Below are 25,134 nucleotides of genomic sequence, written 5' to 3' on the forward strand. Positions count from 1 at the left end.
TTACACAGAGAGGAAATTGGACAGTTCTAAATTCAACCAGGGCACGCTATTAGGCACACTTCTAAATTCAACTGTACACAGAGAGGAAATTAGACGTAGTTCTGTGAAAACAAGGAAATAATATGAGGCAGGGTAACCAAAAAGGAAACACACCAAACACAGGTTACTAAGGAACATACAAAGCACTTTATTTTATACTGAATCCAGTTACAAAAGAACAGAACAAAATTCAGATAGCTATCGACCCTCAGTACAACACAGCGAACTCTGGCGTGGTTCGGTGTGCTCAGTGAGTGCAAATATTCATTGAAACAGTCAGGCTTTTATACATTTCTCCAGCCTGTTGTCCAGCCTTTCTGCAGGTTAACCATTCCATAAATAAGTTACTGCTCTAGGGTCCCTTGCCAGGTCAAATCTAGTTCATCTTAGGTTTATACATTAACAAGAAGAAATGGTAATAATGTATGCTCTAGGCCTAACATTACAATGCAGGACTTAATTTATACAATATAGTTAAGAAGGTGTTCTCATTCAATTATAGATCAGTTTCGGTGATAGAGGTAATCCATTGCACACAGGTCAGCAGAAGGACAAGGTCTCAGCTCATGACCGTAACAAGTGGCCTGCAGGCAAGTTATACATTAGCTGTACAGAGGTCATGACAATCGAGTTCTGTTCTGAATAACATAGGCTACCATTGTAGCTCACATGGTGACTTTATAGAGCAAGAAAACCTAAAATGGCGGCTTGACCCAAAATGACAGTTTACATGGTTTCTAAGGTCAGGACCTTGCAATGCGAGTTTATTCACATGTATTTTATAAGCAGCTTGTTAGCAGCTTGGCGTAGGCCAATATACATATATTCATAGCAATAGGAGGCACGATATAATTTCTAGTTTGACAAACCCTCCTTTTGGCCTATGCCAAGTGCTAAACTACTTCTGATCTCCCTGTAAATAACTCCATGTGTCATCGTCCATACACCCTGAATAGCTGTCAGAAATATCTATCGCCATTAGATCTTTTACTAAGATCTCTTTCAGTACATACTCCTTAGAGGTTTTATCCGAGGCATACACTTTATGTCCTATTGTACCTATCGCCTGAGCGCAACAACCCCCTAGCATTGAACATATACTTGGTAGACATTGGATACAACAACAAAGAAATAGCAGAATTCCCAAAATAATCAGCAAGACTGAAAGCACTTTCCAACCCCAAGACCGCAAGAAGTCCCAGAACCAAGCGCTAAGATCCCAATTTCCCTCGGGAACATGCACTTCTGAACTAAGAATGTGCAGATTCTGTATTGCCTTAAAAATAGTTGGGGAGGAATCCGGTACGAAAACACAGCAAGCGGACCCCACTAATTTACATACTCCACCACGTTCAGCCAGAATGACATCTAATGACATCCGGTTCTGATGCGCTACCAATCTGATCGCTTTCTGCTCTAAAGTCATATTATAGAGTATATCTGTGGTCCGGTTGATGGTTCTCTCCAGTATTCTCGCTAGTTTCCTGATATCCTCGGAATTCGCTATCTGCCCAAAGAATGGAAGGAATGATTTCGCTACATCTCCTAAAACCTGTGCTGGAGTGTCGCCATTCTCGTCCCGCCGTGGACGAGCCTTCGAAACCTCTACAGTACTTGCTATAAACTCCCCAGGTAACAGGATTCCTAGATAACAAGTTCCCTGCCAATCCCTGGGCAACCATGGAAATGCTACATTACCGCAAACAAAATAGACAGGTTCGCCTACATACAAAGGTCTGTCTTCCCCAGTCAAATTTGCAACGTTGGCACAACCTTTAAAATCTCCCATTGACCGAGTGCCATTCCTCTGTATGCAGAAAGAAACTGAATCGGGGCTATGGTTAACAGTGTAAGAAGGAGGCACGGCATCCTTATTGCCTATCGGAGCCATTTTAAAGGAAATCAAAGATTGGAAAGGACGAGACAGTCTATCAGAAGGCCTAATAGAAGCAATATTGAGCTTACTCCTATTTGCGAAAAGCGAGCATCCCAGGGGAGTCAGAACACGTTTCTCGAAACTATTCAAATTAGTTCCATCAAAGTTCCCCGAGATGCTATCGTTCCATCGGCCAAAGAACAGTGCTCTAAGTGAAGCATAACAACCAGTTGTCAAAGGTAAAGGGTGAATATACCAACCTAGCCCCTTATCCCCATGTTGCGGTAAATGTGAGCAGACCCAACAATTAGTCTTATTAAAAATGGCATGTGTTGCATTCATTATAAGCAACAAGGTATTATTGTGATACTTCTGTCTATGCTGTGAGTCCCTAGGTGACAGAGTATGCAAATGTACAAAAGCTGTAGGAACAGTGGGTACAATTTCAGTCGGCAGCAAAGACTCTAAAGGATGAGTTTCTTCGAAATACCAAAGGCCTAAGACAGTGACTATTATAAAACCAAATATTATCATAAAAACACAGCAATACGTTTTTGGGGCCCAGGCACATTGTTCATTGTCCGAGTTGGTCACCCGCTTATTTATAAGTCCAATACGAGCAGCAGCGGTGGCGGTAGCAGGCATTGTAGATTTTCAATTGACGACCCCAATGTTCGTTGCTGGCGACACTACGGTCGCGCGGCTTCTTAGTCCTTCCACAACCCCTAGCCAACAGAATCCCCTTCCTCAACTTTTTGGGCAAAAGCAAGCCCTTGATGATCCTTTCCTTCCTTGAATGCACAGCCGAACCGTGCCGTATGTCTATCAGATGCACAGCAAAACCGTGCCGTATGTCTATCTTCGTGGCCGGAAGTTGTATCTTGCTGTGCCTGGTATTGTTTGATCCGAGAACAAGATGTCGTCACTTCCCGTTGGAAGCAACGTATCAGAGGCAAGTGAAGTTGGAACAGGAATTTCCGGGAGCAAAAGTTTCGGAGGGTGCAGAGACAAAATGGCAGCTTCCCCAAGCCTCACGGGCTCAGAAAGATTCTCCGACGCACTCTCAGTGCTAATCACTGCTTTGGGATCATTGGTTGCAGCGTTAGCGAGGGGTTCTGTTTCTTCTGTAACGTGTGGCACTGGGTGAGGAAGTTTCTTGACATGCGTCGCGTGGATCCAATGCTTCCGGCCTGCGACACGCACCGCTGTTTGGGTGACCAGCAGGACCTGGAACGGGCCCCGCCACCGAGGTGCAAGGCAGGAAGATCGGTCAAAGGATTTGACCAAAACCCAACTTCCAGGTTGTATACTGTGGCCTGGGCCCTCGTGTCGCACGGGTAAAGCGTTTCGTACCTGGTGATAAATGAAATACAGGTTTTTAGTCAACTGGCTACAATAGTCTGAAAGCAATACATTTTCTACATTCCTCTATGCCCTAGGCTTCGGAAGACCCCAGATATTGGCAGGTCTCCCCATTACCACCTCAAATGGAGAGAGCCCAGTCTTAGTTTGAGGGGTTGTACGCATGGCTAGAAACACGATCGGTAAGGCATCCGGCCATTTTAGTTTGGTGCCGGCACAAGTCTTAGCGAGCTTGTTTTTTATGATACCATTGTGTCTTTTCACTAATCCGGCGCTCTGAGCATGTCTGGCCGAATGGAATCGTTTGTCAATTTGCAATGCCGTACATATCTGTAGAATTACAGCAGCGATAAAATGCGGACCATTATCCGACCAGATAACTCTCAGCAAACCGAACCGTGGGAAGAATTCCTTTAACATGGTCTTTGCAGTGGTCATGGCTGTAGCGTCTTTAACAGGGAAAGCCTCGACCCACTTACTAAATGACCACAAGGACATATTTTAGATTGTTACATCGCTCCATTTCAATAAAGTCAAAGTGAATCTTCAAAACGGGACAGAAGGAGGCCCAAAGCTACCTCTTGGAGTTGCTGTCCCCTTTCCCACATTGTGTTGTAGGCAAATCATGCAATTTTGGACATAATGCTGGGCAATTTTTGAAATCTTATCATTTACCCAGACTTTCTCTAACATTCTCGTGATCTGTTGAGCACACACATGTGTGGGACCGTGTGCCATGGTAACCATCATTACCATATAGACATTAGGAAGCAACCATTTCCCTTCAACCATGTCCACCCAACACCCATCATCATCGAGTTTCCCCAAGCCCTCAGCCCACCTCTTGGATTCTTCTAATGTGGCATCGGCTTGGATATTCCGTGCAGACCCAACACCCTCATCCATTGCATAGGCATCTACAGTCTCCCTTGAAACATACATCTCCGTGAAGAGATCAGAGGCAGTTTGTCTAGCTATTTGATCAGCGAAAGCATTCCCTTTCCCTACATCATCTATAATCTTGCAATGTGCTTTGCACTTAATGATCGCTAACTGACTACGGAGCGCAAGCGCTGAAAGCAATTGTACTATCAGGGAGCCATGTTGGATCTTGGTGCCATGCGAAGTTAAAAACCCTCTCTCTGACCAAAGTCTCCCAAATTTGTGAGCCACCCCAAAGGCATACTGGCTATCAGTATATATGTTTACTCTTAGCCCTTTGGAAAGCTCACAAGCTCGAGTCAATGCTATAATCTCTGCGGCCTGAAGAGAGTTATGCGTACTTCTCTTGGTCTCCACAACCGTACTCAATGTAGTGACTGCATAAGCAACTGTGGATGTACCATCCAGTAGTTTGAAGCAGGAGCCATCACAAAACAGCTCCCCTTGTGGGTTATCCAAAGGAGTATCCCTCAAATCAACTCTGCCTTTTGTATCTTGTTCAGTAGTATACAGGCAGTCATGTGACTCTTCGTCACCGCAAACAGTATTTTGCGGGAAAGGTAGGAGTTCAGCCGGATTAAGAATGCAGCACCTCCTAATTTGAATGTGGGGAGCAAACAAGATTAATTCATATCTTGTCAGTCGTGCGGAAGTGAGGTGTTGCGTTTGGGTTTTGTTCAATAGAATATCTACAGAGTGAGGCACCATCAGGGTTAAATCATGACCTAGGACCATTCCCTCACTCTGTTTTACAGACGCAGCAGCAGCAGCGACAGCGCGCAAACATCTTGGCAAAGCGCATGCAACAGGATCAAGGACGGAAGAGTAGTAACCGCATGGCCTATTCTTCCCTCCATGTTCCTGCGTTAATACAGCCAAAGCACATCCATCACATTCATGCACAAACAACACAAAGGCCTTCTCATAGTTCGGTGTGCCCAAAACTGGCGCCGAACATAATGCAGTCTTGAGCAACTCGAATGAATGTTGATGCTCCGTATTCCATGGCAATGGCGGAGAAATACCCTTTTTTGTCAAGGCCAACATCGATTTTATCACTAGTGAGAAGTTTGGGATCCATAACCTACAGTAAGAAGCCATACCTATCAAGGCTCTAACTTCCTTTTGTGTATTTGGGACAGACATGCCAAAAATGTGTTTTATTCTTTCAGGTGTCAATCTTCTTCCCTCCTTTGACAGGAGATAGCCTAAATAGGCGACCTCCTGGCAACAATATTGAAACTTTTTAAGGGAAGCTTTGTGACCATGCTTAGCTAGATGGATGAGCAACAACACAGTGCCCTCTTTACAAGAGCTCTCAGAGTCAGTGGCTAAAAGCAAATCATCAACATATTGAAGCAACGTACAAGTAGGGGGCAATTCAAGGGTATCAAGCTGCTCTTTCAAAGCCCTACTATAAATACTAGGACTCTCAGTATAACCTTGAGGTGCACAAGTAAATGTGAATGAGCGTCCCCCTAAGGTGAACGCGAACAAGTATCTACTATCCTCATGTATAGGAATACTGAAGAAAGCATTCTTTAGGTCCACAACACTGAAATGAGTAGCCGTAGCTGGAATCATGGATAATATTGTCGTCACATCAGGCACAATTGGAAATTGCGGAGCAACGACTTTATTAATGGCACGTAAATCAATTATAAAACTAAATGGAATTGCATTATCACTTTTTTTGTACACGGGTAAAATCGGACTATTGCACAAACTTCCTGCAATCTCCTCAATCACCCCACGATGCACAAAATCGGAAACAATGCTCTTCAAAGCTCGCTCGCCTTCAACTGAGATCTTATACTGTGGAATACGGGGCAGCTTAATTCCATGTTTCAAAACTATTTTAACAGGCTCAATCTGCAAAACACCGACATCATTGTCATCAACTGCCCACAAACACTCTGGTACATTACTGAATTCTGGCGGCGAAGTCTAGTCAAGAATTGCGAAACAGAACATTGCTGTGGTGAAATCGTCAAACGCACTCCATCAGAAGAACAATGAATTACCGCATTTAATTCCTTCAACAGATTCAACCTCAGCAAATTCTCTCCACAATTCAAAGTCAAGAGAAATGGACAGTGGTCCGTAAAGGGACCCAAAGAAATAGGTACCGGTGAAGAAACCGGACAAACAACTGGTGTGCCAGAAAACCCTACAGAAACATTGGTTTGCCCTGACAGTGGAATGTTTGGAACCCGAGAATGATCAATGGAGCACTTCTGTGCTCCAGTGTCTATCAAAAATTGATGTTTCCTATTTCCCACTACCATTTCAACATAGGGACCTTTCTGATTAACGGGAATAGGTGTAGGTTCCAAACCCTGCTTCGGGCAATCCTAACGAAACAAAATATCATCAAAAGGAAGCTCTTCAGATAGATATGCAGCAGAAGGATGATCAAATATGTTTCTAGTATCCACACTCGAAGTCTGATTATCCTGTGAAAAAGGTTGTTGGGGATCCTGCGAAAACTGGCCTCTACCAGGGCCCCCTACACCCGGGCGACCTCTGGATCGTCTACCCATATTTCCAAATGTGTTATTCGACCTCTGTCGAAGGACGGGGCATTGTGCACGCCAATGACCCTCCTGGTGACAATAGGCACACTGGTTAATATTCACAGGACCCAAGGGCACATTCCCTTGTGGAACATACTGACCTCTAATCTGCAAACTACCCCCTCTGAGGCCTCTAACAATTTGCTGTAACAATACTTTGGTCTTCAAATCACCTTTTCTCTTCTCGACTCTATCTTTTTCATTATTGACACGGTTCTCGTAGTACTGAGCCATGTGCAGTACTTCTGATTGGGATTTCGCCTGCCAAGCGCTCTCAGAAGACATCATTTGTGACTGGATGTCAGGCAGCAATCCACGTACAAATTTGTCTACAAATAATCTTTTCCCAGACTCTGTGCCTAAGTCTTGTCCACTGAAATCCGAGAATACCTGTTCGAACCGATTACAGAACTCGGTAGCACCCTCAGATTTTCCTTGGACACAGGCCGTAAGCTTGTCCCAAATAATTCTCTTTTTGGGGAGTATAGTTTTCAGTTTTGCAATGATTCTGTCAGGCAAAGTCAGTATCACCTGAGGTGGTCTCTCACCAGCTGGCCTTTCTCCGTCAAGCCTAATTATGTTAGCCCATGTATCTCCCAACCCTGGTACATCGTCTATAGTTCTAACTTGTTTCCACAAATCTACAGGCAGGAGTACAGGGAATAGCAAATCAATGTCGCCTAGGGTAAACACCGAGGCCTGCAAAACGGACTCTATCTCTTTATAGAACCCTGTCAGATTGTTCCTAATGTCAGGAATAGTTTGTCTAATAGTATTCACTTCCTGTCGTGAAAACGGGACGTGAACAAACTGCGAAACATAATGTGCAGGAATGTCCACAGCAGGTGTACCTGCTGCAGCATCAGCAGGAATCTCAACCTTTGGGACAAATGTCGGAGGAACCTCTCTCATAGGCAACTGAGATGTAGGCAACTCCGAACGCTTACTAAGCAACAGAGCTAAGTCGAGCGCTAAAGCAGTTGAAGAAGTGTCAAGTGAAAAAGCTCTCTTATAAATGCTCAATAACTCTGTGGGACAACTAACCTTTCTCTTTAAACATTCATCCTGCAGGTACTCTACCATTACCTGTATCACTTTCCTCTGCATTTCTAGCGTATATTGACTGTATGTGTCATATACCTCAACTGGAGTTATCGATATGTCTGAAATCCATCTAATCGAATCTTTTGTACAAATTCGTGCCTCCTCAGATGTCGATTTACGACACGGAAGAAATTGTTTCTGTACATACATACTTTCTTCTTCATCATCCTCATTCCGTAACCTTTCCAACTCCTTTCTATACTCAAATATCCTCTCAACATGCTCATGTACCTTCTCCACAGTGTCTCTCGGAAACGCTAAAGTATTCAGGTCCCTCAACCCTTGTGGGAGGTCTGCATTATTTAATTTACCCCACATTACACATAAATGAATCCCTAAACCTTCAATGAAAACATTTTTCTCAGGAAAATTATCCATATTAGAAAGTGTGGCAAGAACATTAGCTCGATCATCTCTCTCCATACAATGCTTAGCCCATGCAAACAAATCCTGTTTCTTTTCTGTAGGAACAGTATTACGAGTAACAATCCTCGACCCCGCACCCTGATCAACTACTTGGGAGTGAGGGTGCAGGCAAATTCAATGGAGGTACTATTACTGGTGCAATGGGAAGAGGCAGAGGAGCAGGTGGAGGAACAACAACCGGAGGAATAGGAACAACAGGTTGAGCAGGAAGAGCAGGAATAACAGCAGGAAGAGGTACAGCAGGAGGAAGAGGAACATACGGAGGTGGTGCAGAGGCACCAGGCCTTCGTTCATTTAACAATTTGTCGATAAACTCATCAGAAACATGAAGATCTTTAGAAGGATAGATTTTCTGAATACCGAGTGAGAAAGCCCTGTCCATGTTCCTAACCGACTCAGACTGTTTGTCCTGATCATATAACAACGCCTTTTCAGCATTTGTTTTATGACGGCGCACATGTTTTTCCCTACTTTTAAGCTGCTGCAACGCTTCTCTTTTCCAATTTTGCAAAACATCAAATGCTGCAGGTCTGGCCTTCTTTTTTAACAAGACTGACTCTAAATATTCAATACGAGGGATCTCAAAACTACCATTGACTGGCCACTGAAGTTCGGAGGCATGTCTGGTTTGTCTGTGCCAAATTTTATTAAATACTACACTTCCAATGCCATGCTTACAGTACATAGTACATGCCGGTGACCCCTCCTGTGGTGCCGGACGGCTAAATTCCAAAGATTGTCTATCGCTGCGGAATAATGCCCTAAAGCAGCTAGACAATTTCCTAGGCATTTCTCAAATACTCGGTGTTACCTGGTCAATAATTGTGTTTGCAGATACAATGCGCCAAATTCAAATTGTCAGGGTTGAATTAAGAGTCGGGTAACGACTCACCTGACCAAACCTAAGGAGGACCGATCGGTTTACAAAGGACTTACCTAACGAATTTTACCTTGTGTATGGTGATTTCGGCAAATCTGCCCGCCTCAAAAAATTGACCCTCGTCAAGATGCCGTCTCAGACCACACGGCTATCGTCCAGGGAACGGATCGTGCAGCGCTGTTGAGGTGTCGCGTCTCGTTCAGTCATTCAGTCAGGCCCGTTATGTCACACCGTCCGATCCCGGTCCGATAGCGTGCGTCAACCTTCAATAATCCGGCATCAATCTTGAGGGTCCCTATTCCGGGCGCCAACTGTGAAAACAAGGAAATAATATGAGGCAGGGTAACCAAAAAGGAAACACACCAAACACAGGTTACTAAGGAACATACAAAGCACTTTATTTTATACTGAATCCAGTTACAAAAGAACAGAACAAAATTCAGATAGCTATCGACCCTCAGTACAACACAGCGAACTCCGGCGTGGTTCGGTGTGCTCAGTGAGTGCAAATATTCATTGAAACAGTCAGGCTTTTATACATTTCTCCAGCCTGTTGTCCAGCCTTTCTGCAGGTTAACCATTCCATAAATAAGTTACTGCTCTAGGGTCCCTTGCCAGGTCAAATCTAGTTCATTAACAAGAAGAAATGGTAATAATGTATGCTCTAGGCCTAACATTACAATGCAGGACTTAATTTATACAATATAGTTAAGCAGGTGTTCTCATTCAATTATAAATCAGTTTCGGTGATACAGGTAATCCATTGCACACAGGTCAGCAGAAGGACAAGGTCTCAGCTCATGACCCTAACAAGTGGCCTGCAGGCAAGTTATACATTAGCTGTACAGAGGTCATGACAATCGAGTTCTGTTCTGAATAACATAGGCTACCATTTTAGCTCACATGGTGACTTTATAGAGCAAGAAAACCTAAAATGGCGGCTTGACCCAAAATGACAGTTTACATGGTTTCTAAGGTCAGGACCTTGCAATGGAAGTTTATTCACGTGCATTTTATAAGCAGCTTGTTAGCAGCTTGGCGTAGGGCAATATACATATATTCATAGCAATAGGAGGCACGATATAATTTCTAGTTTGACAGTTCTAAATTGAACCAGGGCACGCTATTAGGCACACTTCTAAATTCAACTTTACACAGAGGATAATAGGCACACTCCTAAATTCAACGAGGGCACGCTTGTAGGCATACTTCTAAATTCAGCTTTACACAAAGAGGAAATTAGACACAGTTCTAGATTCAACCAGGGCACGCTATTAGGCACATTTCTAAATTCAACTTTACACAGAGAGGAGATTAGGCGCACTTCTAACGTCAAGCGGGGCACGCTATTAGGCACACTTCTAAATTCAACTTTACACAGAGAGGAAATTAGACACAGTTCTAAATTCAACCAGGGTATGTTATTAGGCACACCATTATATGCAGTTAAACTACAGATGGAAGAGACAGCGGTTTAGCTTTCGGCGGATGTATGACGTGAAGTAATTACTTCAGTCCCAGCCCTTGCCACACTTACTTATTGATGGCTTCTTGCTCCTCCTGCGGATACCAGCAGATACGACCTGGAGCCGTCCTTTGCCTCGGGTCCTTAGCCAATGGGTTGCCGGGCAGAGGGCTGCCATGGGAGTGCTGGTAATGGAGGGGAGTCTTCCGTCTCAGCCAATCAGGTCGCGGGCTGGGCTCGGGAGGCGGGATTAGCACTGACTAGGAAGCGGGGAGCGAGTGGATGCGGGCGGACGGGGCTAGGGATGTTTTTAACTAATTTTGGGGGGAAGTGGGGTCGCTGAGCAGGGCACAACTCACCAGAGCACACTGGAGACAAAGAGGGCTTGCATTTGGAAGCACCGGGCTAAGGCAAAACACTAGGGGCTGGAAGGCCAGTCAGGTCGCGGGCCGGGCTCGGAAGGCGGGATGAGCACTGACTAGGAAGCGGGGAGCGAGTGGATGCGGGCAGACGGAGCTAGGGATGTTTTTAACTCATTTTGGGGGGAAGTGGGGCCGCTGCGCAGAGCACAACTCACCTGGGCACACTGGAGACAAAAGGGCTTGCATTTGGAAGCGCCGGACTAAGGCAAAACGCTATAGGCTGGTGGGCCAATCAGGTCGGGAGGGGGGATTAGCACTGACTAGGAAGCGGGGAGCGAGTGGATGCGGGCAGATGGGGCTAGGGATGTTTTTTACTAATTTTGGGGGGAAGTGGAGTCGCTGAGCAGGGCACGACTCACCTGGGCACACTGGAGACAAAGAGGGCTTGCATTTGGAAGCACCGGGCTAAGGCAAAACACTAGGGGCTTGTGGGCCAAACAGGTCGTGGGCCGGGCTCGGGAGGCGGGATTAGCACTGACTAGGAAGCGGGAAGCGAGTAGATACGGGCGGACGGGGCTAGGGATGTTTTTAACTAATTTTGGGGGGACGTGGGGTCGCTGAGCAGGGCACAACTCACCTGGGCACACTGGAGACAAAGAGGGCTTGCATTTGGAAGCACCGGGCTAAGGCAAAACACTAGGGGCTGGTGGGCCAATCAGGTCATGGGCCGGGCTCGGGAGGCGGGATTAGCACTGACTAGGAAGCGGGGAGAGAGTGGATGTGGTCGGACGGGGCTAGGGATGTTTTTAACTAATTTTGGGGGGAAGTGGGGTCGCTGAGCAGGGCACAACTCACCTGGGCACACTGGAGACAAAGAGGGCTTGCATTTGGAAACACCGGGCTAAGGCAAAACACTAGGGGCTGGTGGGCCAATCAGGTCGCGGGCCGGGCTCGGGAGGCGGGATTAGCACTGACTAGGAAGCGGGGAGCGAGTGGATGCAGGCTGGCGGGGCTAGGGATGTTTTTAACTGATTTGGGGGGGAATTGGGGCCGCTGCGCAGAGCACAACTCACCTGGGCACACTGGAGACAAAAGGGCTTGCATTTAGAAGCGCCGGACTAAGGCAAAACTCTAGGGGCTCGTGGGCCAATCAGGTCGGGAGGCGGGATTAGCACTGACCAGGAAGCGGGGAGCGAGTGGATGCGGGCGGACGGGGCTAGGGGTGTTTTTAACTAATTTTGGGGGGAAGTGGGGTCGCGGAGCAGGGCACAACTCACCTGGGCACATTGGAGACAAAGAGGGCTTGCATTTGGAAGCACCGGGCTAAGGCAAAACACTAGGGGCTGGTGGGCCAATCAGGTCACGGGCCGGGCTCGGGAGGCGGGATTAGCACTGACTAGGAAGCGGGGAGCGAGTGGATGTGGGCGGACGGGGCTAGCGATGTTTTTAACTAATTTTGGGGGGAAGTGGGGTCGCTGAGCAGGGCACAACTCACCTGGGCACACTGGAGACAAAGAGGGCTTGCATTTGGAAACACCGGGCTAAGGCAAAAGACTAGGGGCTGGTGGGCCAATCAGGTCGCGGGCCGGGCTCGGGAGGCGGGATTAGCACTGACTAGGAAGCGGGGAGCGAGTGGATGCAGGCGGGCGGGGCTAGGGATGTTTTTAACTAATTTTGGGGGGAATTGGGGCCGCTGCGCAGAGCACAACTCACCTGGGCACACTGGAGACAAAAGGGCTTGCATTTAGAAGCGCCGGACTAAGGCAAAACTCTAGGGGCTCGTGGGCCAATCAGGTCGGGAGGCGGGATTAGCACTGACCAGGAAGCGGGGAGCAAGTGGATGCAGGCGGACGGGGCTAGGGATGTTTTTAACTAATTTTGGGGGGAAGTGGGGTCGCTGAGCAGGGCACGACCCACCTGGGCACACTGGAGACAAAGAGGGCTTGCATTTGGAAGCACCGGGCTAAGGCAAAACACTAGGGGCTGGTGGGCGAATCAGGTTGCGGGCCGGGCTCAGGAGGCGGGATTAGCACTGACTAGGAAGTGGGAAGCGAGTGGATGCGGGCGGACGGGACTAGGGATGTTTTTAACTAATTTTGGGGGGAAGTGGGGTCGCTGAGCAGGGCACAATTCACCTGGGCACACTGGAGACAAAGAGGGCTTGCATTTGGAAGCACCGGGCTAAGGCAAAACACTAACGGCTGGTGGGCTAATCAGGTCGCGGGCCGGGCTCGGGAGGCGGGATTAGCACTGACTAGGAAGCGGGGAGCAAGTGGATGCGGGCGGACGGGGCTAGGGATGTTTAACTAATTTTGGGGGGAAGTGGGGTCGCTGAGCAGGGCACAACTCACCTGGGCACACTGGAGACAAAGAGTTATGTTCAACACTGTCCTTTTTACCTGTTGTAGGTGACTCAGACTATCAGCTGTTGCCGTGGTTGATGACGCCTGTGAGGAACCCTGGTACACTGCAGGAGACAGCCTATAATGAGGCACATAAGAGGACCAGAACATACAATAAGCCCACATTTGGACTACTACAGGGAAGGTTCAGATGCCTCCACCAGAAGGGTGTGGCACTCATGTACAGGCCAGCAAAAGTAGTCCAAACTGTTGCATCTGGGCAGTGCTGCCCAACATGTGCATACCGCGGAATAGTCCCATTGCTCCAGATGAGAACATAGCACACCCTGGCTCAGATGATGATGAAGGTGCAGATGACAACACGGCACCTCACAACATATGTGAGGAACTGAGAGAAGGACACATTGTCCATCAGGAGCTAATGAACAACTATTTTTGAAACCACACATATGCACCTGTCACTGTACTATGAACCTACACTGTATTCACACGTAATGATCACTGGATCCATTGACTGTAGTCCAAAGGGATTTATTAAGCATATACACACTCTCATCCCCAATGCCAATGCCCTCCCACCACCCTCATCCCCAACACAAATGACCTCCCACCACCCTCATCCTCAATACCAATGCCCTCCCACCGCCCTCCTCCACAACCCCAATACCCTCCCACCACTGTCATCCCCAACATCAATTCCCTCCCACCACCCTCATCCCCAACACCAATTTCCTCCCATCACCCCCATCCCTAAACAGAATGACAGAGACATGTCCATGGCTACTTCTGCCTGCACTTGCTATGTCCTAGCCAGGTGGTGGAGAGCCAGACAGTAATTTCTGTAATCTCTGTACCCGAGTTTTAGGGATGGAACTCTCAGTGGGCATTGCAGAAATGGAACTGCCAGTATCCCTCCTGATGTGCTGCAGTGTGAGGATGGTGGCCCACAGGGCAGTCTCGTTACTGGCTGGTGTGGCCTCAGTCAGCTCCTGCACCATCTGGCCGACCAGTGTGATAGCAGCTGTGCCATCAGCTATGCACCTGCTCTGCCTGTCCAGGGCACTGGCCACCGGTCTTGATGCTCCCTACACTGCCTCCCTCAGGGCCTGAGAATGGCCGTTTTGTTCCTCTGCTATTCTCTCCAATATTTTGGTCAGGGTAATCTGTATTATAGGGGATGATGTGTTGAGGCTCTGCTCCCTCTGCGATGGACGTACAAAATGCACAGGTGTGCCATTGCCATCAGCGCCAGTGTCAGACTCCTCTTCGGGATGCCACAGCAGTGCATGGCGACTGGATACGGGTGTGGGAGTGTTGGGGAACGGGGACAGGATTGGAAGGGGAGAGGAGTCCAGCAGGTTAATTCCCCCACTGACTGTGACAGGTGAACTTGTAATAGTGGCAGTGATAGATGCAGGCTGTGCAGAGGTGGAAGTTGCTGTGAGTGCAAAGGTGGTAATAGCAAAAACCACTTGCTGCCCAGTAGTGGTCTTGGCCATTGCAGTGGTGTCCCCATCTGTGTCACTAATGTCTATGGTGGGGATGGTATTGCTGAACTCTGCCACAGGCTCAGTGGAGGGTACCATGGTGGGCACCAACAAGGGGATGGCTGTAGATGACTTGGCTGCAGATTTCCTCTGAATAGCAGATCCCCGCCCTCCTGCATCCTTTGATGTGTGGCCAGAGGATGTACTGGGCGCCTCGTCTGCTGCTTGGCTGCCTTCAGTGTTTTTTGGGAGAGATGTGAGATACTGTCACCTTTCCTTTAAGTTGCTATTCTGTCTACTGAATGCATTTTGCTTCATTGTTAGACGCTAGATGTCACTCATCTGGTACCGTGTGTTGCTGTTACACTTGGGCTGTCTGTGAGTGGCATCCTGCCCTACATGCAAATTTACCCTGCTGCAATGGTATGACTTGGGGTTTTCCATCGACGTTTCACAGACAGGTGGGCCTGCGCAAATGTTGACAGGGTCATGGTCTTTGTCTACACAATGTATGTGGATAACCTACAGGCCACGTGTGGGTGTTGGAAATGTGCCAGAGGTTTCTTGTGACTTATCATGTTGTGCCCCCTAATTGATGTTTGTTTCATCTTCAATTGGCCCTGTGGCAGCTGCTAGTTGCCAACAGCATTATTCATGTCAGACAGACATGAGATGGCACCATGTTATGTAAGTTGTGCATCAGATGGCTGTCTCCCCAGATGTGGTAATCAGGGGTCATCCTGTTTTGGGTAGACATGTGTAAGAAGGAGTAGAACCATGGTTACTGAGTGGTACTGAAGATCTCATGGACAAGCCAGGTCAAATGTCACACCATGTGCAATGTTGTTTTAGGACATTTGCTGACATCCTTTGTGAACTGTATGTCAATGTGTATGGCAATAGCCTTTCCTCAGCACTCATTCCTGGGGCTGCTACATTGATGGCAGACATTGTGCATGTGCAATGTTGGCAACAATATGTGACTTCCCATTGTGTGTGGTTAAGCATTTACTCACCATGTTTTGCAACACCAACCTCTGCTACACCTATGCCCTCCAGGCCAGACATATGGAGGATGAGCTCAGAGGCTCCTACCATTGGGTGAGCTTAGGGGGCTCAACAGTGCCTCCACCTGTGGCTGCTGTGTCCCTGTGATGTTGCGCCAGCAGTGGGCGTACCAACACTTTGAGGTTGCTCCACCCCTTTTTTATTTCCTCAATGTATCTGGGTACCATCCCCACTGCTGCCAACTTGTCCAGCACTTCACTCCTGATGGCATCTTTCTTATGGTAGGTAGGACAGCTCTTCAGAATGCGCCACAACCTCCTCTGCCAATACCAGCAGCTCAACCTCAATGAACTTGGACTTCGTGAGATGCATTTCAGGCACTTTGTTTTTCCCCTTGTCCCCAGACATTTTCAACCCTCTTTCACCCTCGCATGGCTGCCAGAAATGGGTGATTTTGAATGGATTGTGTTTGCCAAAATGGCTGCCGTGCAATTTCCCATTTAATTTAATATTCCTGCCCCTGGTAACTCCACCAATATTTGCCGGAATTACTGTTTGGTAATTCCTCCAAATTCTTTGATGGTAACTGTACTGATGCCAAATACTGGTGGAATTATAACTCTGTAGGCAATTTTGATGATAATTCTGCACCTGTCCACTTTTGACATGGGGGATAATTACACCAGGCACCTTGGTGGGAATGGTAATCACTGTTTACACCGCCAAACTCGGAATGAGGCCAATAGTATTTATTTTACTACATACATTTTCCAAGGATGTTGGGTAAACCGGGTGTAGGAATGTGGGACAACCAAAGAAACCAAAGAGGAACAATTCCAGCTTTCTTAAAGAATGCACACCATCAATCCATGAATCCCATGGGCTCCACTTCCTGGTGGTCCAATATTAGTCACTCACAATGTGTGGGGCTAGAAGCCCACTTCTTTCTTGTGTTGGCAGAGTGGTAACAACATTTTTGCTTGGTTGGGGTGTTTTTCTTCCAAGAGGACAGCTCCAGCTTTCAGAGCTCGAGGAGCCCTCTGCTTACCATTCAACTCCCCAAACTCTGGGTGAAGCTGCACCAGATCTACCTAGACCTGAGTGAGGTAGGGCTTTGTGCCTTTGGCAAACAGGGCTCAGTGCAAATGCAGGCTTGCCTCAGTTCCCATATGCACTGAAGGGGTGTCCATCGAGTCTTCTGGCCTGGTCACTTCCTTGGTTATGGGGCCTCTACACATCTGTCCCAACTACACTGCTAGTGGTCACTCCCTTAAGGCATCATTGATGCTCTGCAATACTCAAGTCCTCTGATCGTGCCCTTCTTACTTCCAACCTTCTTCTTCACCTATTCCTACTGCCTTGCTTCTAAGCTCCCCCCTACGCTCTGGTGGGCTTTTCACTATTGTTGTAGTGTTTTTTCCTTTTCCCTTCTCTCTTCCTTCCTTCTTCTCTACTCATCCATTTTTTCCACATTTCTCTTCCAACCTCCTCCACTTATGATGTTACTGGTCTCTTACCCTCCTCTTCTCCTTCTTCTTCCTTCCTCTCCACTCCTTGTCTCCCAACCTCCTCCTTCTTGGATCTTCATTGCCCTTCTCTACCCTCAACCCTTCTCTTACCTTTTCATCCACACTGAGCAGACCAGGTAGGCTGGGAAATCATGGGCCCAAAAATGGAAGAGTCAGAGTAAATGACAAAGGCATGTTTAATTTAACAATTGTAAAACAGGGACAGCAGTAAGCACACAAGTCTCAAATCGCTCTCTTTTCATGTAAAGCAATGGTTGAAGGGGGGGGCGCTCGTGAGCCCAGCCAAAATGGCCGCGAGCCTGTGAGCTCCCAGTCACCCTGTGAAATCCGGACAATATCCGGAGCTTTCCCAACAGAGTTCTGCCTCCACGTTCGGGGTAGAGCTTTGGGACGGCCCTGTCCGTGAGCTGGCGGCGCTCTGTGTGAAGCAGAGGACTGGTGGAGTTGCCCCCGGGGCTTGGCGCTCTGGTGAGATCTCCGGCTGCGTGGCGTGGTCGGACGCTCTGGCGCCTGGTGGACGGCCGATCGGAGGTCCGGTGACGGTGGAAAGAGGAGGGCGGTGTCGGTGGCTGGAGAGCCCTTGAGCACACGCTGCTTGGCGGAGGGCGTGCGGCTTGCCTGCGGGCTGCCTGGCAGCAAAGCGGAGGAGCTCCGACTCTGTGGCGGGGGAGCCAGGAACCTTGGATTGACCCTCCAGTGGAATGCTTGCGGACTTCTTCACCGGGGCTTAGAGCCGCGGCGGAAGCTCGCCTGGCCTGGGTTGGTCGCGGCGCTGGCTCCCGCCCAGCCCCTCCGCTCAGATTTGAAGATACATCGGGCTCCGCAAGAGGACTGGGCCAGGGAGCGGCAGTGGAGGAGCCGCGAGCGCTGAGCGGGAGGCGGCTGGTGTGCTGGACCCCGCCGGGGGCGGTCCCGCTGCATCTGAGGAGCGGCACCCTTTACCTGGTGCCGAGACGTGCGGGGAGGGAGCTGCATGAGCCCTGGAGCGGGGTGTCTGCGTCCTGGGAGGTACTGGGAGGTGACTCTCGGCATTGGAGGGGAGCTGCCCGGAGGCACGAGAGACTTGGTGTGCTGTAGCTTGGACCACATGTAAACTCCATTAGGCGTTCATTAGTGGAGAAGCCCGTGGGGTGCAGTAAGGGGAGCTCTCCATGCCTGTTCGCCTGTGACTATTTGAACCACCTGTGGTGGGCTCGGTGCGGCTGCTGTTTCTATCTGGAGCCCTGGGGGAGCGGATTTGTAGGGGGCCACTCTGGGTCTCTTCCCCCTCCAGGGTGGAGGGGGATGTCCAAGCCTGGTAAAAAGAGCAGACAGCAGCAATCCAAGCTGCGGTTTGGCATCTCGGCACCGGCGGGGAGCATGGAACTTGTGGAGCAGCCCCGGGGGCTACAAACCCTGCCGGCAGTCGACGCTTTGGGGGCCCTCCAGGATATCAAAATTGTGTTCAATCAACTACAGTCCAGTATCCAAACCCTGGATGGGAAAATGGACACACTTACCTGCAAGGTCGACCATATGCAGGTCAGGCTGGACAAACATGGCGAGAGGTTGGATGAGGTGGAAGATAGAGTGTCAATGGTGGAGGATGAGACTAGCTCCCTAGTTAGGGATATGACATCGGTGCAGAGGGCTTTGAAAGAATTGATGGCCAAACAGGATGATTTGGAATTGCGTAGTCGGAGGAACAACCTGCGGATTGTGGGCGTGTCGGAATCGTCTGACCAGAAGAATATGGAGCAACAGGTGGAGGCTATGCTTAAGGAGGCCTTGGGCCCAGAGGGTTTCTCTGACATGTTCGTAGTGAAAAGAGCACACCGGATACCCTCGGGAAAGAGGCCGGACCCTGGGGCGCCTCCACGCCCGATAATAGCAAGGCTCTTAAACTACCGGGTCCGGGACACCGCTCTCCGCAAGGCGCGGGAGAAGGGGTCGGTGTCATACAAGGGGGACAACATTAGACTATTCCCTGACTTCTCGGATAAGATACAAGCATCCATGAAATCATTTTTGGAAGTGAAGAAGCAGTTGAGGGACCGCGGAATCCGGTATGCAATGCTGTTCCCGGCAAAACTCTGCATTGAGCACGAGGGCAAGGCGCAGTTCTTTAACACACCAGAAGAAGCCTCGGGCTTCCTGGAGCGGCTGCCACGACGGCCCCGGCAAGGGATGAATGGTGGACAATAGGGTCTTCAAGACATTATATCCTTTGGAGTAGCCGCTGAATGGTGTAGGCTTGGCTGACGGGGTGCACTGCTCTTCGGAAGCGAACAGGGTTTGCTGGGCCCAGAGTGGCACCTCAAGCAGAAGCAATTGGGGACCTGATGCTCAGGTCTCAGTTTTGTTATTGGGGGTGTTTTGGAGGGATGTGGGACAGGTGTGGGTTCACTGACAAGTTGGGGTTGTTGGTGGGGGTGGGGGTTGACACACTTGTTCGTGGGGACTCTAAATCTGTTCTGCTGCAGTGCCCACGGGGGCTGGTCAATCTGTGGGTTATATAGTTATTTGCTGGGGCTATGGCGTCAATTAAATTCTGCACATGGATCGTCAGAGGGTTGAAGTGCCCCATAAAACGTTGAAAGGTACTGTTGTACATGCAAAGGCACAAGGTGGAAGTAGCATTTCTTCAGGAGACTCATTTAACGAGGGATAATGAATCCGCCTTTGGGAAATCGTGGGGCTGTCATAGATACTTCTCGTCGTATTATACATATGCTAGGTGGGTCTGAATACTAATTCATCACAGAGTTGGGTTCCACTTGGTTTCTGTAGTGAAGGATGAGGGGGATTGAGGCCTTATAGTACAGGGCACTATACAGGGGAGGCAGTATACCTTTGTAAACTACTATGAGCCTAACAATGACATGGAAGACACCCTCGATTGGATTGATAGGCAGCTTGGAGCTTCAGTGGCTGGGGAGGAAATTTGGACTGGAGATTTCAACACTGTACTGCAACCTGAATGGGACAGGTCCAAGGGGACACACGGCGGGGGGAATAAAGGGATGCATCGACTGAGGGAACTGTTGCTTCATTGGGAGGTCGCGGATGTGTGGAGGGTGCGGCACCCGGGGTCACGGCAATACACATGTCATTCCGATACTCATGGGTCGGCTTCACGACTCGACCTTTTTCTTGTCTCGCATTCATTGCTGTGTAAGGTCAAGGAGGTCGAGATCCTGGCTCGCACCCTCTCGGATCATGCACCCGTGCTTCTGGTCCTGGGTGTCGAGGGGTGGGCTTGGGGGGCGTGCTCATGGGGCTTCAAAAATGAGTGTCTGACTGATGCGGTATTTAGGGATGGCTTGCAGACGGCGATTGACACCTTTTTAGAACTAAATATAGGATTGTGCAATCCCAGGGTGTACTTTGGGAGAGCCTGAAATGTGTGATACGCGGGGAGTGTATATCTAGAGAGGCAGGAATTCTCAAATTAATTAGAAGGGAATTAGCGACTAAGGAAGAGACCCTGCAAAGACTGCAGGCGGCTAACGCAGCTCCTTCCGATCATGTTCGGGCAGAGATTCTTAAACACCGGCAGGAGTTCCAAGCGCTAGCGCTGAGGGAAGTCAAATTTCTGAGAAATGCGTCTAACATTCGGCAATATGGCGAAGGTAACAGACATGGTCGCACCCTCGCAGGGATGACCAAAATGGACTGTTATGCGGGCAGAGTGCAGGTGATCACGGATGAGCGGGGGGATAATAAGTTTGAGGACACTGAAATTGTTCAGCAGTTCTTTCGGTTTTACAGTCATCTGTACTCTTCGAGCTCACAAGCCTCGTTGGGGGACATTGAGAAATATTTAGACAAAGTTGCGCTGCATTTGTGCACGGAAGCCCAGAGGGATCACCTGAATCGTCCGCTGTCGCTGGAGGAGGTTGTAGAGGCGATTAAGGCTTTGCGGAATGGGAAATCGCCGGGACCCGATTTACGGCAGAGTTTTATAAATGCTACCTGGACACTCTGGCACCTCAGTTGCTGGATATGTACTGGCACAGCTTAGAATCAGGGATTCTACCGGATTCACTACGAGAGGGATAGTGGTAGTCCTGTTGAAACCTGGCAAACCTGGGAGCGACTGTTCCTCGTACCGCCCAATCTCCTTAATTAACATAGACAATAAAATCCTGGCGAAAATTCTGGCCACGAGACTGGCGCCCTACATGGCGGAAATGGTGCTGGCAGACCAAGCTGGTTTTATCCCAGGCCGTTCCACCTCGTATGGTCTCAGAAGAATGCTCGGGTTAGTGTCGGCAGTAGCCACATGGGAATCGGTGGTGGCCGCCCTCTTGGATGCCACCAAAGCATTTGATTTGATAGAATGGCCGTTTCTGTTCTCAGTTCTTCAGCATATGGGTTTAGGTGCCTATTACGTGAGTTTGGTGAAGCTACTGTACACACGTCCGATAGCGAGGGTGAGGGTGAACGGCCAATTAACACCAGCCAACCCTTTTAAACGCGGGACCAGACAGGGATGTCCCTTGTCACCCCTAATTTTTGCCTTGGCGATCGAAGTATTGGCGGAAAGGATCAGGGATGGGCATATACACCGGGGGATCCAATTGTGCAATCACAAACTAATAATCTCATTGTATGCTGATGATATGGTGCTGTTTATTAAAGATCCTGAGGTAAACTTAGACCCGGTGATGGAGGAAGTTCAGGGATTCGGGGTGGTGGCAGGTCTACAGGTGAACACATCCAAATCGGTGTTATTTCCCCTGTCGGAGGCAACGTCCCAGTTCCATGATATATGTCGGTTTCAGTGGCATATGGTCAGTACAACTTACCTGGGTATTTCCATTGCGAGGGACCCGCAGGTGGTGTATCACACTAACTATCTTAGCACTCTGCATAACGCCAAGTTGGCCCTGAGTAGGTGGAGGCAGCTCCCACTGAACCTGCATGGGCGGATATCCGTTGTTAAAATGACACTGCTCCCAAGACTTCTTTATATTTTCTTGAATGCCCCAGTTAGAGTCCCCAGGGAATTTTTTCATAGTTTGAAAGCCGAGATAACGCGATTTATATGGGCAGATAAACCGGCCAGGGTCTCGTGGGATAAAATAATAGCCCCGGTGTCGGAGGGGGGCTTGGCGTTGCCGGACTTTGAAACGTATTACGAGGTGGCGCAAGCTGGGTTTCTGATTTATTGGCACAGATTTCAACATGATTGAAGTCATATAGAGGTGGAGAGAGCAGTGGCTGCGCCCAACCTGCTTCGGTCAGTTATCCTGTTAGCCCCGAATCAGGTGCGTTGCCCAAAAAACTTGGTAGAGGTAACGTGTAGAGCATGGACTAAGCTAGAACAGAAGCAGGGGGATGGGGTTCTCTATTCACCCCGGCTCCCAGTAATAAATACGCTGGGGATACCTATTACTGGAGAAAGATGCTTTGTGGATATTGTTAAGAGACTTGGTATTACATGCTTTGGTGATGTGTTCCCTGGGGGCAGATTTGTATCTTTGAGGGAATTGAGGGAGAAGGGGTCTCTATCTGCCCTAGATGTGTTTTTATACTTTAGATTCAAGGTGAGCCTTCGATCGGTATTTGATACTTTCCCTGACCAGCCGCCGGTGTCCCCTATGTTAGGTAGGGCACTCCAGGGCCTACTGGACAGGCATATGACCACGGGACTGTACTCAATGGCTATCCGCTCTAGGAGCATGGGAACATCTTGCTTGCGGGAGAAATGGGAGAAATCATTGGGTAGGGAGATCTCAGAAGATACATGGAAATACTGCTGCGAGGGTATTCGAAAAGGTGCTATCAACGCGGGGTATAAGGTAATTCACTTTACGTATATTCACCAATTCTATTACACTCCTGTTAAGCTCAGAGAGCTCTTCCCGGAGGTCACCGGAAGATGTAATAGATGCCGGTCAGAAATTGCTGACTTCCTCCATGTTGCTTGGAGCTGCCCGAACATACAATCATTTTGGAAAGGGGTGTTTGAGGTAATAGGGGGGATCGTAGGTCAAGTAATGGATCCTGATCCTGTGATGGGCTTGTTAGGTTACACTAAAGAAATCCCGAGAGGTATGAGGAGGTTGGTGACGTTGCTTCTAATCCTGGCTAAGCAAAGGGTAGCTGTGATGTGGGGGGGCGGGCATGCTCCGAAGGTCTCACATTGGGAAAATGACATTTTGCATTGTAATGACATGGAAAGTGGGTGGGGCTCACTGAATGGGCAGCGCAGGTGTGATACTGGCATGTGGGATGCATATACAAATTATTTTCTCCAGAGGCCCGCCTCTAGTGATGGTGAGGCATCGGTATGGGTGGATGAAGGGAGGGTCTAGACGGCCCTTTGGACATTACGCGCGGGGTGAGGTATGGAGCTGGCTATAATGGGACTACATCTGGAGGCCTAAACGGACTGGCCTATGGTGGCAATGATAACAATTGCCTGGACAAACTGCACTTGTAGCCTTAGCAGTGGACAGCATTGTATGGTGTGTAAGGGTGGGGAGGGGGGTGGAGATGGGGGGAACTTTGTTGTTGTATGTTGATTATGTTTTACTGATAAATAAAATGTAAAAAGGGTGGGGAGGGGGGTGGAGATGGGGGGAACTTTGTTGTTGTATGTTGATTATGTGTTACTGATAAATAAAATGTAAAAATAAAAAACTGGTTGAAAAGGCAAAAATATGTCACTTCTGACATCACAACATTATCTGGGTTAGTAAAACCTACCGGAAGGTGAAATTGGGTTTGTTGTATTATATAATTATATAATCCATACGAGTCAACATTCTAATTGGTTTTACTCTATCTGATGGCTCCACCTGGGACCACCTCTAAATTGATAATAGTAGCTGTATGTAATTTTTACACCTTTGGATTGGTTCATGCAACTGTTGAACAACAACACCTTTTGAGAGTAATGATTGGTTGGCATTGGTTTTGCCAACCTTGATACTTGCCAGGTCATCAGCACACAAGCAACATTTTATGGCAGGGGGATCGACATCCAGGTGCCGCCTTTCCGAATTATAACCCAACGTTTCCAATTTCCTAGTCCACGAGCCAGGGCTTGAACTTAGAACTAGGTTCTATTGTGTATCTTTTATTCTGAAAATTTGGAGGGAGAGAAGGTCTTGGTTTCTCTGTGTTTGGAGCTAATCAATAGCCCTTGTCTTCCAACTCTAAGTTACATGTGAGGAGATCATGTTTTGAATTATTATGCTCGGCTTTTACCAGGATGTTAACCTATTTTTCTATGGGTGTCGTTACCCTGTCCACTGGAGACTTGTTTGAGCTATTTCTCACTCATTATTAGTCTTAATTAATGAGCACCTGGTTCTTGAAGGTTGTCTGTTTCTTTACTTAATCTCTGTTTCTTTATTCAATCTAAGAGAAATACGTCTTACGCTTGGGAACTGTTTATCTCGTTTGCTCCCCGGTACCAGTCCAAATCTACCTTTTCTATAATAACCTTTGCGCGCTGTGCAGCTACTATCTGGTTTGTTTATATCTGCGTTGTTTAGTTAATTCAGCAAATTTGGTTTTTCTGCAGCTTCAATGCTCCTTCAAGCTCTCCCATTCATTGGAGCATGGCAACGCCGTCCATTTTATCCATTTTATCCAAGATGTCTGCTTATTACTGTTGCATTTTGGCATTAAGCAAGCATTATGTGTGTTCTTCTGCATCTTAGTTACAGCAGATATATTCGAGTAAAGGTTTTCTAGGGTCTATTGAATGCAATGTGTAT

The sequence above is a fragment of the Ambystoma mexicanum genome, chromosome 3p (assembly GCF_040938575.1).
Source record: "Ambystoma mexicanum isolate Mex_15411 chromosome 3p, UKY_AmexF1_1, whole genome shotgun sequence".
In the NCBI taxonomy this organism is placed as follows: Eukaryota; Metazoa; Chordata; class Amphibia; order Caudata; family Ambystomatidae; genus Ambystoma; species Ambystoma mexicanum.